The 16771-nt window shown below is 48.8% G+C and overlaps 1 protein-coding gene across 1 annotated transcript in view; it reads left to right on the top strand.

Moving 5' to 3' along the window:
• The window catches only part of LOC138246476 (IgGFc-binding protein-like), a 372467-nt gene that overhangs the window by 251263 nt on the left and 104433 nt on the right, over window positions 1-16771 (top strand). The window lies entirely within an intron of this gene.

Here is a 16771-nt window from a genome sequence, read left to right as displayed (position 1 = left end):
GGCCCATTCTAAAGAATGGTAGCCCCCTTTTAACGCCTGCTCATTTTTCCAACTACCCTACGGGAGAATGCCCCCTTTGCATACATTATGCCTGGAGCATACAGGGGTTGCAGAGTGGCAAAATGCATGCACTGCACCACTCTGTAAATACGGCGTGGGGATTTCGGCCTTGTTGGACGACATTAACATAAAAAATAATGACGTTAATGTGGCACAAAGTGGCGCTAGGGGACTGTAAATATGCCCCTAGATGTGGAGGTTTTCCGACTCTTCCCTCCCTCTACTCATGTGGGGCCAATTCTCTCATCTAATTGTGAAAGTTTTGCTGTGGAGAACTCCATACACATACGTGTAGGGAGTGCAGAGTTGTAAAACTCTGTGAGGAAATTATGAATAACGAAAGGCAGTAAACATACACAAAACTGTAAGTTTACCTTTGGTGAATGAGGCCCCCAGCCTTCTATGAGAACATCACACTCTACATTGCCACAATATCACATTTAACAAGACAAGCATTGGCAAAATCAATGGGTCTTCCCTCTGCCAGCAGGTGTAATGGTAATTTGTTTTTATATGTTAATATTTTTGCAAGCACGTGCCAAATAAATTAAAAAAAAGCATGCCACTGGCTAAACGTTGTGGCCACATGCTTGTAATAAATATGTAAATGCAAGAAACAATAACCATCGCAATGTATTTAAAAATTTTAAAAGAACAATACAGGCATTTTCATTCGGCTTTGTGTATGTAGAAAAGGCATAGAACCCCTTTTTAGGTTTAGTGTATAGGAGCCCATGTTTATTATTGGCACAATGACAAGTTGCAATATAATTTGAGGTAAAGTTACCCGAAGACATAGTTTAAATACACAGGTAACTAAAAAAAAATAACATTGGCAAAGTACAGTACTGGCCCAGCTGGCTATGATGTAAACAGTCTTCTAACCCTGAAATATGTGCCATTGTCAGCCCTGAAAACAGGCATCTAATAAAGACAGACACAATGACAAAAATTATTTCTTGTTGGGGTTCCCCTTGTTACACCACACAAATCTGTTGAATTTCACCAGTTTCTACACAGGTTTCACCTTCTTCAGAATCAGGTGGTCTTCTTTACAAAATGAATAATGATAACTTGTGTTAGACCTGGCCCTTTTAATCCTCAAATGTTGTGCCTTCCTCCTCCTCTTTTTCCGACCCTCTTTTTCTTGGCATTAGGACTCTGGGCATTTTATCACTGCTGATCAGTGCTAAAGTGCATGTGCTCTCTCCTTTAAACTTGGTACAATTGGCTTACACCTGATTGGCACCTTTGATTTACCTGCAATTCCTCGTACAGTGGTATCCCCTATAGCCAGGGCCTGTAAATGATGTGCTACTAGTGGGTCTGCAGTGCAGCTTGTGCCACCCACAGAAGTAGCTTTTCAAATCTGTCTCAGGACTGCCACTGCAGGGCCTGTGTGCGCAGTTTACTGCCACATTTGGCTTGGCATCTAAATTTATTTGCAAAGCCTGGAACTCCCCTTTTACTCCATATAGGTCATCCCTAAGGTAGGCCCTAGATAGCCCTATGAGCAGGGTGCTGTGTAGGTAAAAGGTAGGACATGTGCCTTTATTGTGTGACATGTCCTGGTGTGACAAACAGCCTATTTTGTTTCTTACTGCTGTGAGTGCTGCTCCTCTCACAGGGTTGCATTGGGAATTCCCTTATATATGTCTAAATGGTCATTTCTGATATATATATGAGGAGTAGTGTGGGCATGTTTGGTATGTCTGGAATGTTAGTGAGAAATCCTGCTTATTGGTGCAGGTGGATTTTTATTTACTATTGTGGAAATGCCATTTTTAGAAAGTGGGAATTTCAGTGTGCTTATGACTCTTGTGCTTTGCAGCTGGCCTTCAATCAAACATGTAGGGTACAGTGACAACTGGGTTTTGTGCATACTTTCCAGACAGCCATCACACGGGGGGTGGAGGTGTAACAGGATTACATCTGTATACTGAATAGTCTTTCTGAGCTAGGAGAGTGGGAGGTGGGGTGGCCTTACATCTCTATAGGCTGGGACCTGTCCTCACTCAAAGGGCTTGTTTACCCCCTACGGATGCCTGAAGTCAGGGCTGGGGTTGAAAGGGGGTGTTGTGCACTTCCAAAGTTCTTTTGAAGTGCCCCCTAGATCAAAGATATTTGGAGTGTAAGCAAGCGTGTACCCCATGTTTTAGACACTGCGTGGGACTTGTAGCCAGATACTGCTGGCTCCACATGCTGTACCAGAGAACTGCTGTGCTGTGTGAGGAAACCACATGTTAGAAATGGGGTTTCTAGTTGGTAGAGGTATACACCCTTGTCCAAGTTGGGACCACAATCCTAGTCAGGCTAAGTCACAACACAATCTAAATTATCCTGTGTTCTACCCTCCGGTCGGCACTGAGCAGTCGGGCTTAACTTAGAAGGCAACAGGTAAAGTATTTGTGCAAGAACCTATACAGTAACAAAATGAAAACATCACAAAGATACACAACACAGGTTTAGGAAAATAGAGAGTATTTATCTGAATAAAATACTGTTGAAAATTCAATGTACACAAGCAAAGTTATTAATTAAATCCACCTAAAGTGCTTAGAAACACAATAGATCCAACTGGGGCTATCACGGTGTCATTGACGGAGTTGTTCCCTATAATCCAATGCCACAGGTGTCAGTCACTGAGTCGCACGAACCCCCAGGTACTGTAACTTTTAAAAACGAAGAAACAAAGACTCTGCACGGAGTCAGGGAGATGAGGCGTCGGTGGGGCCAGTGCAGCGTCAGTCCCTTACAGCGTCCTAGGAGAGGAGGCATCGGTTTTCCACTGTGAGGCAGGGGCAGGCGGGGTGTCAGTTTCATCCGGTTGCAGGGGGGCTGGTGGGGCATCTGTGGTGATGCATTGATTCCTTGTGACACCGGCGGGGTCGATGGATCCTGTTGGTCAAGACGTGATGTGTCGACTTCACAGTGTCACAATGACCTTGTGTGACGTTAATTGTGTTGCGACAACGTCGGACTTGCATTGCAGGCCACGGTCATTGCGTGCAGCCATGTCCAGAGACCAGGAGCAGGCTGCAGGGTAGGTGCTCATGTCGCTGAAGTAATTCCTGGCGTTGCTGAAGCTGGGAAACTAACTAGAAGCTAGCAGGTGAAGTCTTTGCTGTCCCTGAGACTTCAGAAACAGGAGGCAAGCTCAATCCAAGCCCTTGGAGAGCACTTTAGGGGAAAGCAGAGTCCTTCCAACACAGACAGAGACCAGCCGGCAGCAGGGCAATGAGCAGGGCAGCAGTCCTTCTCAGCAACGCAGTTCATATGAGTCCTTTGGGCAGCCAGGCAGTTCTTCAGACAGAGTTCAGGTGTAGATCCAGAAGTGTCTTATTTAGTTGAGTCAGTGACCCAGTTTATATACCCAAAATGCCTTTTAGGTGGGGGAATGTTCAAAGAGTGGTTTTGAAGTGCACAAGTTCCCCTTTCATCCCAGTCCTGTATTTCAGGATCCCTGTGGGGGGTTATCAGTCCTTTGTGCGAGGGCAGGCCACTGGCCTTTGAAATATAACAGAGAGCCCCTCCACCCTTCCTGTCCAGGGAGACCCATTCAATACGCAGATGAATGCAGATGTGACTAAGTGCCCTACATTTATGGCTGTCTGGGTGGAATGCACAAGGGGAGCTGTCAACCAGAACAGACCGGATGTGGGTTGGAGACAGGCTGTAAGACAGAGATGGCAGTAAGTGCAGAAAATTGCCCACTTACTAAAAATGGCATTTCTAAAACAGTAACATTAAATACAAATTCACCAGTAAGCATGATTTTCTATTCCCATTCTTGCAATACTAAACATGACAGGGCTACTCCAGTGTCTAAGCAAAACCTTAGGCATTGTAAGTGCAAGGTAGCCATAAAGAGTATATGGTCTGGGAGTTTATCAAATACGAATCCCATGTGGGATTTATTGTAAAATACATCCAGAGGGCATCTTAGAGACGCCCCATGATTACCAGTCCGACTCCTGGTGCTAGGCTGACCAGTTTCTGCCAGTCTGCCACAACCAGATGAGTTTCTGGCCACATGGGGTGAGTGCCTTGGTTGCTCTGTGGCCAGGAACAAAGCCTGTACTGGGTGGAGGTGCTTCTCACCTCCCCCTGCAGGAACTGAAACACCTGGCGGTGAGCCTCAAAGGCTCATGCCTTTTGTTACAGCACCCCAGGGCATCCCAGCTAGTGGAGATACCTGCCCCTCTGGCCACTGCCCCCACTTCTGGTGGCAAGGTTGGAGGAGATAATGAGGAAAACGAGGAGCCACCCACCAGTCAGGACAGCCCCTAAGGTGCCCTGAGTTGAGGTGACTCCTGCCTTTAGAAATCCTCCATCTTGAGATTGGAGGATTCCCCCAATCGGAATAGGGATGTGCCCGCCTCCCCTCAGGGAGGAGGGACAAAGAGGGTGTAGCCACCCTCAAGGACAGTAGCCATTGGCTACTGCCCCCCAGACCTAAACACCCCCCTAAATTCAGTATTTAGGGGCGTCCCTGAACCCAGGAAATCAGATTCCTGCAACCTGAAGAAAGAAGAAGGACTGCTGAGCTGAAAGCCCTGCAGATACGACAGAGACGACAACTGACTTGGCCCCAGCACTACCGGCCTGTCTCCAGACTCAAAGAACCTGCCTAGCAACGCATCCGAAAGGGACCAGCGACCTCTGAGGACTCAGAGGACTGCCCTGAACCCGAAGGACCAAGAAACTCCTGAACCCAGCAGCACTGTTCAAAAACAGCAACAACTTTGCCACTTTTTAGCAACTTCCAAAGAACTTTCTCTTCCCGCCGGAAGAGTGAGACTTCACACTCTGCACCCGAAGCCCCGACTCGAGCTCCAGAGAACAAACACTGCAGAGAGGACTTCCAGGTGACTACGACGATGTGAGTACCCTGAGTCGACCCCCCTGCACCCCACAGTGACGCCTGCAGAGAGGATCCAGAGGCCCCCCCTGACTGCAACTGCCTGGTAACAAGGAACCCAATGCCTGGACCAAGCAAAGCACTCGCAGCCCCCAGGACCGAGAGGTACCACCTTCCAGTGCAGGAGTGACCAACAGGTGGCCCTCTCCCTAGCCCAGTGGGTGGGAGGGTCCCTCCATTGCTTCCTATAGCAAACCTGACACCTACTTTGCACACTGCACCTGGCTGCCCCTGTGCCGCTGAGGGTGTGTTTTGTGTGCCTGTTTGTGTCCCCCCCAGTGCTTTACAAAACCCCCCTGGTCTGCTCCCCAAGGACACAGGTACTTACCTGCTAGCAGGCTGGAACCGGAGCACCCCTGTTATTCATAGGCGACTATGGGGTCATTCTGACCCTGGCGGTCACCGACCGCCAGGGCCAACGACCGCGGAAGCACCGCCAACAGGCTGGCGGTGCTTCCATGGGCATTCTGACCGCGCCGGTACAGCCGCGGTCAGAAACGGGAAACCCGCTGCCCCAGGGAATCCTCCACGGCGGCGCTGCTTGCAGCGCCGCCATAGGGATTCCGACCCCCTTACCGCCATCCTGTTCTTGGCAGTTTTCACTGCCAGGAACAGGATGGCGGTAACGGGTGTCGTGGGGCCCCTGGGGGCCCCTGCAGTGCCCATGCCAATGGCATGGGCACTGCAGGGGCCCCCTAACAGGGCCCCACATTGATTTTCAGTGTCTGCCAAGCAGACACTGAAAATCGCGACGGGTGCCACTACACCCGTCGCACGCCTTCAACTCCACCGGCTCCATTCGGAGCCGGCTTCCTCGTTGAAGGCGCTTTCCCGCTGGGCTGGCGGGCGGCCTTCTGGCGGTCGCCCGCCAGCCCAGCGGGAAAGCCAGAATGGCCGCCGCGGTCATTTGACCGCACTGCGGTCATTCGGCGGCTCCCGCCGGGCGTGCGGTTACCGCCGCCGGCGGGAGTCGGAATGACCCCCTATGTGTTTTGGGCCCTCCTTTGACCTCTGCACCTGACCAGCCCTGTATTGCTGGTGCGGTGGCTTTGGGGTTGCCCTGAACCCCCAACAGTGGGCTGCCTATACCCAGGAGACTGACTGTGTAAGTGCTTTACTTTCCTGAGAAACGTAACCAAACTTACCTTCCCCAGGAACTATTGATTTTTGCACTGTGTCCACTTTTAAAATAGCGTATTGCCATTTTAACTAAAACTGTGTATACTACTGTCTTAAATCATAGGTCTATACTTACCTGTGTGAAGTAACTTGCATTTTATGTACTTACCTCAAATCTTGAATCTTGTGGTTCTAAAATAAATTAAGAAGATATATTTTTCTACATAAAAACTACTGGACTGGCGTTAAGTCTTTGAGTGTGTGTTCCTCATTTATTGCCTGTGTGTGTACAACAAATGCTTAACACTACCCTCTGATAAGCCTACTGCTCGACCACACTACCACAAACTAGAGCCTTAGTATTATCTAATTTTGCCACTATCAACCTCTAAGGAGAACCATTGAACTCTGTTCACACTATCTCTCACTTTGAGATAGTACAAACAGAGCCAACTTCCTACAACCACCCACTAAGTGTCCCAAGTACACCACAGAACCCTGCCCAATCAGGCACTTACTGGCCTTGATTGCCTGCTGCAGGGCCTTGAGCACCTCTTGGAGGTGAAGCAGGTGTATCTCCTAGCTGGCACTGTAGATGGCAATGCCGTCTAAGTAGGCAACACAGAATGCCTCCTTACCAGACAGGACCGCGTCACCAACCGTTGGAAGGTAGCAGGGGCATTCTTCAAGCCGGAATAGGTAATGTCCCTCAGGGTTTGAGAATGCTGACCTCTTGTTTGCCCCCTCAGTCAAGGTGATCTGCCAGTAGCCTGATGTTAAATCAAAGGTAATGAGGAATTTGGCAGTGCCTAGCCTATCAATGAGCTCATCGGCTCTGGGGATGGGGTGTGCGTCAGTCTTAGTAATAGCGTTAAGACCTCGGTAGTCCAAACAGAACTGATGTTCTGGTTTGGCACCTGGTGGGGCAGCCTTAGGTACCAACACCACTGGGCTGGACCATGGACTGTTAGAGTTTTCAATCACCCCTAAAGCTAGCATCTTGGCAACTTCTTCCTCAATGCTGGTCTTCACCATGTCTGACAACCTGTAGATTTTGTTCTTTACAGGGAGACTGTCTCTCGTGTCAATATCATGGACACACAGATGTGTGAGTCTAGGGGTGAGGGAAAACTGCCCCAGTCACTGGTAACAGTCACCTCGCTAGTCTAGGGTCAGGAGTCAGAGAGGTTGACACTCTCCACTGACCTATAACTTTCTTGTGAAGAGAGGAGGTCAGGGAGAGGTTCACTCTCCTCTTCCACACCTTTATTTGTCACAAGGAGCATGCTGACTTCAGACCTCTCAAAATGAGGCTTTAGTCTATTTACATGGAGCACCCTTGGGGGCTCTTAGGGGCTTCAAGGGTTCTGGAGGTCCACTAAGTAAGTGGGCTCCCCCTTACACTCCTTCATTTCATAGGGGCCAGACCAGCGATTCTGGAGAGCTCTGGGCTCTGCTGATTCTATGACCCATACTTTATGGCCTGGTTGAAACTTCACCAGAGTGGCCTTCTGGTCATACCAGCATTTCATCACCTCTTGACTGGCCTCAAGGTTGCTTTTGGCCTTTTTTCAGAAGCGGTGCATGTGGTTGCAGAGGGCCAACATATAGTTGACCACATCCTGTGGGAGTTTCCTGGGACCTTTCTCCCACCCCTCCTTGACAGTGCTTAGGGGCCCCCTAACAGGGTAGCCATAGAGATGTTCAAAGGGACTGAAACCTACCCCTTTCTGAGGGCACCTTTCTGTAAGCAAAGAGAAGGCGTGACAAGAGGACATCCACCTGAAGCCTCATGGCCTCACATAGGCCTGTAATCATGCCCATTAAGGTATAGTTGAATCTCTCAACCAGATCATTGAATTGAGAGTGATAGGGTGTGGTGAACTTGTAAGTTATACCACATGTATTCTACATGGACTTCCAGTATGCAGACATGACGTTAGGGCCTCTGTCAGACACTATCTCTTTGGGGAACACCACATCTGTAAAGATCTCCATCAAAGCTCTGGTCACCACAGAGGAATTGCTTCTGGGTAGCGTGAGTCATGGTCCACAAAGACCAGGATGAATCTGTTGCCTAGGGCTGTCTTGGGGTCCAATGGACCAAAGACATTGATGCCCAGCCTTTCAAAGGGGGTGCCAACAAGGGAAGTGGGATCAGGGTAGCCTTCAGTTTTTTCCCTGACGTCCCACTGGCCTGACGGCTGGGACAGGACCTGCAGAATGTGTCAACACTCTGCCCCAATAGAAGTGGGTGATAAGCCTGGCAAAGGTCTTGTCTTGCCCTAAATGTCCTGTCAGGGGTATGTTAAGAGGCAAACCCAATAGGAAGGCCCAGTAACACGGGGCCACCAGCACACGTGATGTCCCAGTATCCAGACCCTTAGCCTCACTATATAGGTGATCATTCTCCCTGTAGATCAGGTGATCACCAGAAGCTTCACCTGCCGCATGGGCTGAGGCCTGTCGTCTCAAGCCCTCAAGAGTGGGACACTCTTTCTGTGCTTTTCAGAATTCCTCCCTGGTGGGCCCACCCTCAACTTGCCAACCAGCAAGCTCAGGCAGGTCACCTAGGGTGGCAACTTCTTCACCAGGTTGGCTCAGGGGCCTCCTCCTCAGGGACCCAGTCAATCTCCACCGCAGGCCCCTCGGGGGCTGGTTTTCCATGTCCCCGGCCCCTGTCTGTCTGGGCCATTTTTCCACGCTACAGACGCCCTTGACTCCCAACCCGGGCAGCCATGAAACGTGTGGTCATACAGACTCACTCACGCAATCCCATCATCTCCAAGTGAGGCCTAAGCTCTACCTTCCTCCAAGGAGTGTAATCTTGGTCATTGCCTAACATACAATATACAGGCAAGGCATGACTCACAGCTACTTTCAGAGTACCAGAGACCTCCCCCACTCAAAGGGAACCAGACCCACCTGTAGATGCTCTTGCAATTGTCAGCACTATGACTTGGTGGAATGTGTTCAGTAGGACCTGCTCTGTTGACACCAGATGACCCTTGATAGTAGTCATGTTGGCTTCTGTGTCACGCAGAGCCTCCACCCGTTGCCCATTAATGGTGACCCACTGCCCATATGTAGAAGTACTGGCAGGTATGTGGGCTTTTGGCACCACATCTGCATCCCCCAGGAACACTAGGGGTTACCTCTGTCTGTCCCCAAAGCTATCTGGGACTACCTCCTCCCCAAGCGCTACACTCGCCAACCAAGGTGTCTGCCCACCAGTGGGGCGCTGTGCCCTCTTTGGACATTTGAAGTCACCCTTAGAGTGTCTGTACTTGAAGCACTCTGCACATTCGGGAACCCACCTCCCTGTCTTGTGATCAAAGACCTCTTTCTTCTTAGGATCAGACTGGAACTGGTTACCACTTTTCCCTTGGGAATTATTTTGGGGGCCTTTAGAGAGCTCCTTATTTTTAAGTTTTTCTTCTCCCTCTTTCTTCTGTTGGGAACCCTGACCACCTTTGTGGGTGTCCCCCCCAAATACCTTTCTGGACACTCTGCTGCTAGCCCCGAGGTCCACCTCCTCAGCAAGCATCCTGGGATCAGTCAGCGTATTGTCAACTAGGTGTTGACGCTACTCTGTAAAACAAATACTGAGCATGTGCTCTCTTAGAATTAAATTGTACAACCCAATTTAATCACTGATATTTCTGCACTGCACTCAGCCATTCAGTGCCTTACTGGAATAATCCATAAAGTCTACCCAGGATGGTTTGGGGAGTTTTCTACTGTCCCTGAACCGCTGGCGATACTTCTCAGGGATCAGTCCAAATTTGGCAATTAAAATGGCTTTCATAGGACTGTACTTGGTTTGGTCCCCAACCTGTAATGTTAGAAGCGTGTCCCTCCCAAGTGGGGGCACATGTTTACACTGGCCTGCCCCCAGTGCTCTTTAGGAGCCCCATGTGCCCTCGCATTGCTGAAGTCGTTCCTGGCGTCACTGAAGTCGGGAAACTAGCTTGAAGCTAGTAGGTGAAGTCTTTTATCTCCCTGAGACTTCAGAACAGGAGGCAAGCTCAATCCAAGCCCTTGGTGAGCACTTTTTGGGAAAGCAGAGTCCTTCCAATACAGTCAGAGACCAACAGGTAGCAGGGCAACAAGCAGGCCAGCAGTCCTTCTCAGCAAAGCAGTCCAGGTGGGTCCTTCGGGCTGCCAGGCAGTTCTGACAGAGTTCAGGTGTAGATCCAGAAGTGTCTGATTTGGTGGGGTTAGAGACCCAGTTTATATACCCAAAATGCCTTTGAAGTGGGAGAAACTTCAAAGTGTGGTTTTGAAGTGCACAAGTTCCGCTTTCAGCCAAGTACTGTCTGCCAGGATTCCTGTTGGGGTTATCAGTCCTTTGTGTGAGGGCAGGCCACTGGCCTTTGAAATGTAATAGAGAGCCCCTCCACCCTTCCTGCCCAAGGAGACCCATTCAGTATGCAGATTAATGCGGATGTGACTGAGTGCCCTGTGTTTATGGCTGTCTGGATGGAATGCACAAATGGAGCTGTCAACCAGCACAGATCAGATGCGGACTGGAGACACCGGTCACAGAGGCACAGATGGCAGTAAATGCATATGGCACAGATGACAGTAAATGCAGAGAAATGGCCACTTTCTAAAAGAGGCTATTCAAAAATAGTGATATAAAATCCAACTTCACCAGTAAGCAGGATTTTCTATTACCATTCTGGAAGTACTAAACATGACAGGACCACAACTTCCAGATCAGAATCTACCACTTGAAAGTATATCATGGTAGGTCTAATGCTAGTCTATGAGAGGAGCAGGCCTCACACTAGTGGAAAACAAATGTATGAGTTTTTCACTACCAGGACATGAAAAATACAAAAGTACATGTCCTGCCTTTTACCTACTTAGCACCCTGCCCTATGGGTTCCTAGGGCCTACCTTAGAGGTGACATATGTAAAAATAAGGGGAGTTTAAGGCCTGGCAAGTAGTTTTAAATGCCAAGTCGGGTAGAAGTGAAACTTCACACACAGGCCTAGCAATTGCAGGACTGAGACATGGTTAAGAGGCTACTTATGTGAGTGGCTAAAGCAGTGCCCCAGGACTACTAGTAGCATTTAATTTACAGGCCCTGGGCACATGTAGTGAACTAATGTTACCATGTTTAGGGGAGAGAGAATATACACTTTATCACTGAACAGCAATGGTAAAGTGCGCAGAGTTCTAAAACCTACGAAAACAGGGTCAGAAGAGTGGAGGGAGGCAGGTAAAAAGTTGGGGTATGACCACCCTAAGGCTGCCAGGTCTAACACCTCCACTGGAGTTTGTTTTGCTGTGCTGACCTGCTTGGCTGCCAGTGAGACTGCCACTTTGCTGAAGAGACAAGTGTGTTGGCCTGCTGCGTGCCTCTCTGCAATTGTGCTCACCAGTTGTTTTCCAGGGATGGGGTGTGTGCCCCCTCCCCCATTCTCCAGGGATGGGGTGGTGCGCCCCCCCTGTTTTCTACATTCCATCATGTAGTAAGCACTTTGTCAGTGACAAGTAAGTGCTGGAGCTTGCCTCACATGATGCAGAGTGAACGCTCCTCTTTATAATAAGCAGCGTACATTGTCCCCTCCGAGCTGGGGCTTATGGAGAGCTGTGTCTGAAGCCCATACAGATCAGCGGTGCCCAGTGTTATGCCCTCCATTTGGAGCAGCGTGTGTCCGAACCTGAGTTGCGCTACCGAGGCTGTTGGGATTCGTTGCTGAAGTGGAAATCCCTGTAGCAGCTCCCAGCACTGTCTCTTCTGGCCACCCGCTGCCAGTAATACAAGCGCACTTGCTACCCCAGGAGTTTGGAGCCCTTTCGTGTGGAAGCAGTAGTGTATTTAACATGTCCTATGCAAGACTGGAGACCAGGTGTCTGCTGTCCGCTCCCGGTCCGAGCTGATTTACTGAGCAACGCTGGACCTTGCCTACCCCTTGGAGAGGGGAGCCACCCCAACGCCTGTCATTTTCTGACCTGGTGCCTTGGGAGTCAGGTACTGTTGGCCCCTGTGATTGCACCGCACATTGCTGGACAGTGGTGTTTTACTTTTGTGCCTCCTCGCACATATTAGTACCTACCTTGGGGGCACTTGTCTGCCGTGTGAGTAACCAAAGGGGGTGAGTCCTCGTTTAGGAATTCTATTTAGGTATTCAGGAATCAGGTTAACTGTTGTAGGTGCGCAAAGGTTCCTGTGTCCTACGTTTTGGAGTTATTTACCATATAACACAGAAAAGTGGCGCAGATGTATTGTGGTCTACGTGTGTATGGTGAGTGTTGGTGACTCCAGTGCTTCCTTCATAATCTGATCTGTATTCTATGACCAAAATATTCACCACAGTTAATGATGTGCTTATGGTGTATAGTATTGGTGATCAAGGGGTTTTATTCATTACATGCTGCTTTATATGCCCTTAGTGTTCATGGTGATATGTCACTGATGCCTCGCACTGTCAAGATAGTGGGGAAATATATGAAGTGGCTGTATAATGTGCACAGTAATGGTGTTTTGATGACATGTGCAACTTAGAAATATTTTTGTTTACTGTACGCATTGTGATGTTTGACAATTGCCTAGTTGACAGGATATTCACTGTTTTATGAGAGTTTGGTCTATGGTGGTGTATTGTTATCGCAAATGTGTGTGTGTGTTGCACAAACGCTTTACACATTGCCTGTGGAATAAAGCCTAACAGCTCTGGCCAAGCTACCAAGGGGGTAAGCAGGGGTTATCTTGGGTGTGTAGCTCCCTTACCGTGACTAAAGTAGTGGGTTCTGCCTTGCTTAGGTACATACTCTTGCAACCGGGATCCCCATTTCTAACAACTTATTTTATATAACCTCTACTTTCCAGGGACTGTAAATAATATATTTTACCATTATCCCCCTATAACTCTTTCAACTGGACTAACCTGGGCCAGCACAGTTCTGTTCGCAGTGAAGGGCACCAAGAGGAGCTCTACACTTTGACATCACTGCTGTGGTTTGTGCCTTCAGGTCGAAGAAAATCTCACCCTATTAGGCCTTGTGTAGCAGGCTATGTTCAATTCCCCCTCCTTCCTACCCCACCAGGAAAAACAGATTCAACTCAGTTTATCATCAAGCAGCGAGAAGCCATTTAGACATTTCTTCCAGCTGCTCTGCGTTTCTTTTATAAAGGCTGCAATTGCAGGCATGAGACATGTTTAAAAGGGCTAAATAGGTGGGTGGCACAATCAATGCTGCAGGCCCACTAATAGCATTTAATCTAAAGGCCCTGGGTATAGGTAGTACCACTTTACTAAGGACTAACAAGTAAACTTAATGTGTCAGTTGGGTGTAATCCAATTTCACCAGGTTTAAAGGAGAGAGCACAAGTACTTACGTTGCCACTGGTTAACAGTGGTAAAGTGTGCAGAGTCCTAAGGCCAACAAAAATGATACCAGCTAAAAAAGGAAAACTAAAGCAAAAGGTTTGGGGGAGACCACCGTAAGGCTGATAGATCTAACATGTGTCCCCTCAGCTAAAAGTGGAAGGGAACTACCAAACCTCCTTGGAGTTCTTATCACTAAGGGGGAAGAACCTGGAGAGACCATTATCAAAGAAGTCTATTCTATATAGGGAGATGGACCACCTCATCATCTTGGGATTTTCACCAGTCATTTGCATGACCCGTCTGAGGGATCTATAGGCTGTCTGAACCCACAAGTGAGTCCCAAAAAGGTATGGTCTCAGCTTTTTCATTGCCCAGACCACCGTAAAGACCTCCCTCTCAATAGCACTCCACCTTTGTTCCGAGGGAAGTAACCTTCTGCTAATGAAGACAACATGTTGGTCTAGGCCCTCCTCATTTAACTGTGCCATGACAGCCCCTATGCCATGCTATGAAGTGTCCGTATGCACAATAAGCTCCTAAGAGAAGTCAGTAGCATTGAGTACAGTTGATGTACACATGGCCTCATGGAGGATGCAGAAAGCTTTTTTGACAGGCCTCTGTCCAGATCACCTTTTTGGGCTGCATCTTGGATGTCAGCTCAGTTAACGGGGCAACAATGGTGTAATTTCCCATAACAAACCTCTGGTAATATCTTGTGAGACCCAAGAAGGTCCTCAGCTCAGTCAGAGTTTTGGGGGGTTGCCAGGCCAGAATAGTCTCAATCTTGGTCTGGAGGGGCCGCATGTTGCCCTCACCCCCACTATGTGGGCCAGATATCCCATGGTACCGTGACCTATCTGACACTTACTGGCCTTCATCAATGGTTCCCAACCTTTTGATTTCTGTGGACCCCCACTTTAATATTAATGGATCCCAGGGAATCCAGGGAACCCCGCCTGAGTCATGACTGGAAGCTGGGGACCTAATTTGTCAATATTTGTTAATATTTTTTAATTTTCTAAGCAGTCGCGGACCCCCTGAGAAGGCTTTATGGACCCCCAGGGGTCCCCGGACCACAGGTTGGGAAACACTGGCCTAGATAGTCAGGCCCACCTGCTGCAGCGCCTGAAGCACCTCCATAAGGAACTGAAGACCTCTTTGCCATCTAGTTGGGTAGCGCAGAATGTTGCATTCTCAGAAAAGACCTTGTTCACCAACCTATGGAAGACAATAGGGGCATTATTTAATCCAAAGGGCATCACGCTCAATTGGAAGTGGCTCTCTGTGGTCCAAAATGCCGACTTCTCTTTTGACCCCTCAGTCACAGCAATCTTCCAGTAACCTGATGTGAGATCAAAAGTATTCAGGGGGATCGGGTGAGCTTCATTCTTGGTGACTGAATTAAGTCCCTAGTAGTCCATGCAGACCCTGAGTTCTGTGGTGGTGCCTGGTAGGGCAGCCTTGGTACTAGCACCACAGAGCTGGACAAGGGAATGCTGTAGTGCTCAATCCCCCCCTAACACCAGTGTCTTGGAGACTTCCTCCTTGATACTGGCTCCATGGATGGATAAGTGGGAACACCCAGGCTCCACCCATGGAACGCCTTCGCGGTGCAGAGTAACACAACGCAGTGATTTGTGCTGTGTTGAGTTTCTCTCGATTTATCAAGCCAGGCAAGGCCATGCAAGTTGTGGGTTTGATAAATCTAACTTAAGAGTTTGTCGCTTTTGCACTCAGTTGCAAGGCGCAAGATCAACGCAACTCTGATAAGTATGCCCTTTTATTTTTATTTTTAACAGGCATACTGTCTCCAGTATCGATGTCCTGGCTACAGAAGTGTGTAAGTCTAAGGGCGAGGGAGAATAGAGAAGTAAAATGCCAGAGTAATTGGTGACAGTCACTCTGCTGCTCTGGGGTCAGCACCCTCTACTGACCCATCATGTTCCTGGGTAGACAGGTGGTCAGGTAGAGGTTTACTCTCCTGTTCCACTCTGTCATCTGTCACAGGGAGCATGGCGACTTCAGACCTCTCAAATGAGATTTCAGGTGCTTTATGTGGAGTATCCTTAGGGGTATTTTAGGGGTCTTGAGATTCACCAGGAAAGTTGTCTGCTTGTTCACCTCCTAGGGCTGGTTCAGCAATCTTGGATCACTTTGGGTTCCACTGGCTCCTTGACTTGCACATTCTGGCCATGCTGAAACTCTACTAGCGTGGTCTTCTGCTCATACCAGAGTTTAATTTCTTCTTGACTTGCCTTAAGCTTGTCTTTAGCCTTCTTTGAGAAGTGCTGTATTTGGTCATGGAGAGTCAGGATGTAGCTGCCCACATCATAAGGGAGATCCCTGGAAGCTTGCTCCTACTCCTCTTTCTCAGAAAGTTGAGAGTGCCCCTAAAATAATGTTCAGGGAGGAGCTAAATGGGCTAAACCCAACACCCTTCTGTGGTTCCTCCCTTTAGGCAAATAGCAGGCATGTCAAGAGGACATTCCACCTCGGCCTCATGGGCTTAGGTAAGCACATTGTCATGCCCTTTAAGGTCATGTTGAATTTTCCAACAAACCCGTTTTTTTAGGGGTCATCGGATGTGGAAAACTTGTACATTATCCCACACTTATCCCACATGGAGTTCATGTATCCTGACATAAAGCTAGTGCCCCTGTCAAACACCACTTCCATGGGGAACCCTACGCGGGTAAACTTTCCAAACAGAGCCCTAACCACCACAGGTGCAGTCACCGAACTCAGATAGATGCCATCTGAGTACCATGAGTTGTGGTCCACCAAGACCAGGATAAACCCAGTGCTTAATTTGTACTTGTTGTTTCCGGTGCGGAGCACCAACACTTATTTCTGAGGGCAGGCGCTTCGTTTTCTGTCTCAAGCATTTACTGCGAGCAAAAGACACGTGGGAAAGACGTAGGAATAGAAAAACGAAAAAGCGTCAGAAAGGGGAAAAGCAGGAAGCTCACAGAGTGAGCTGAAGGGGCAGGGAGTGGCTGTAAATCGTCTGAAGAGGCCCGAGGTGGCTTCAGGAGTACGCTGCCTCAGTATTATGTGCTTGCACTTTTAATTGCAGCAGCCACGTGTTTAAGAGGAGAGCTTTGAGCACTGGCACCTTTTTATTTACTAATTAAACACTGGATAAACTTGTTGCCTAAGACTGTCTAGGGGTCCAAGGACCAACAATGTTGATGTCCACCCTTTCAAAAGGAGTGCCAATGAAAGGCACTGGAACAAGGGGAGCCTTCAGCTTTTCCCCTGCTTTCCTGCTGGTCTGGCAGGTGGGGCAGGACCTTCTGAACGTGTCTGAGGCTGTCTTCATTC

The sequence above is a fragment of the Pleurodeles waltl genome, chromosome 7, assembly GCF_031143425.1.
Source record: "Pleurodeles waltl isolate 20211129_DDA chromosome 7, aPleWal1.hap1.20221129, whole genome shotgun sequence".
Taxonomy (NCBI): domain Eukaryota; kingdom Metazoa; phylum Chordata; class Amphibia; order Caudata; family Salamandridae; genus Pleurodeles; species Pleurodeles waltl.
The sequence above is the reverse complement of the archived record's forward strand: the minus strand, read 5'-3'. Positions and strand labels throughout refer to the sequence as shown.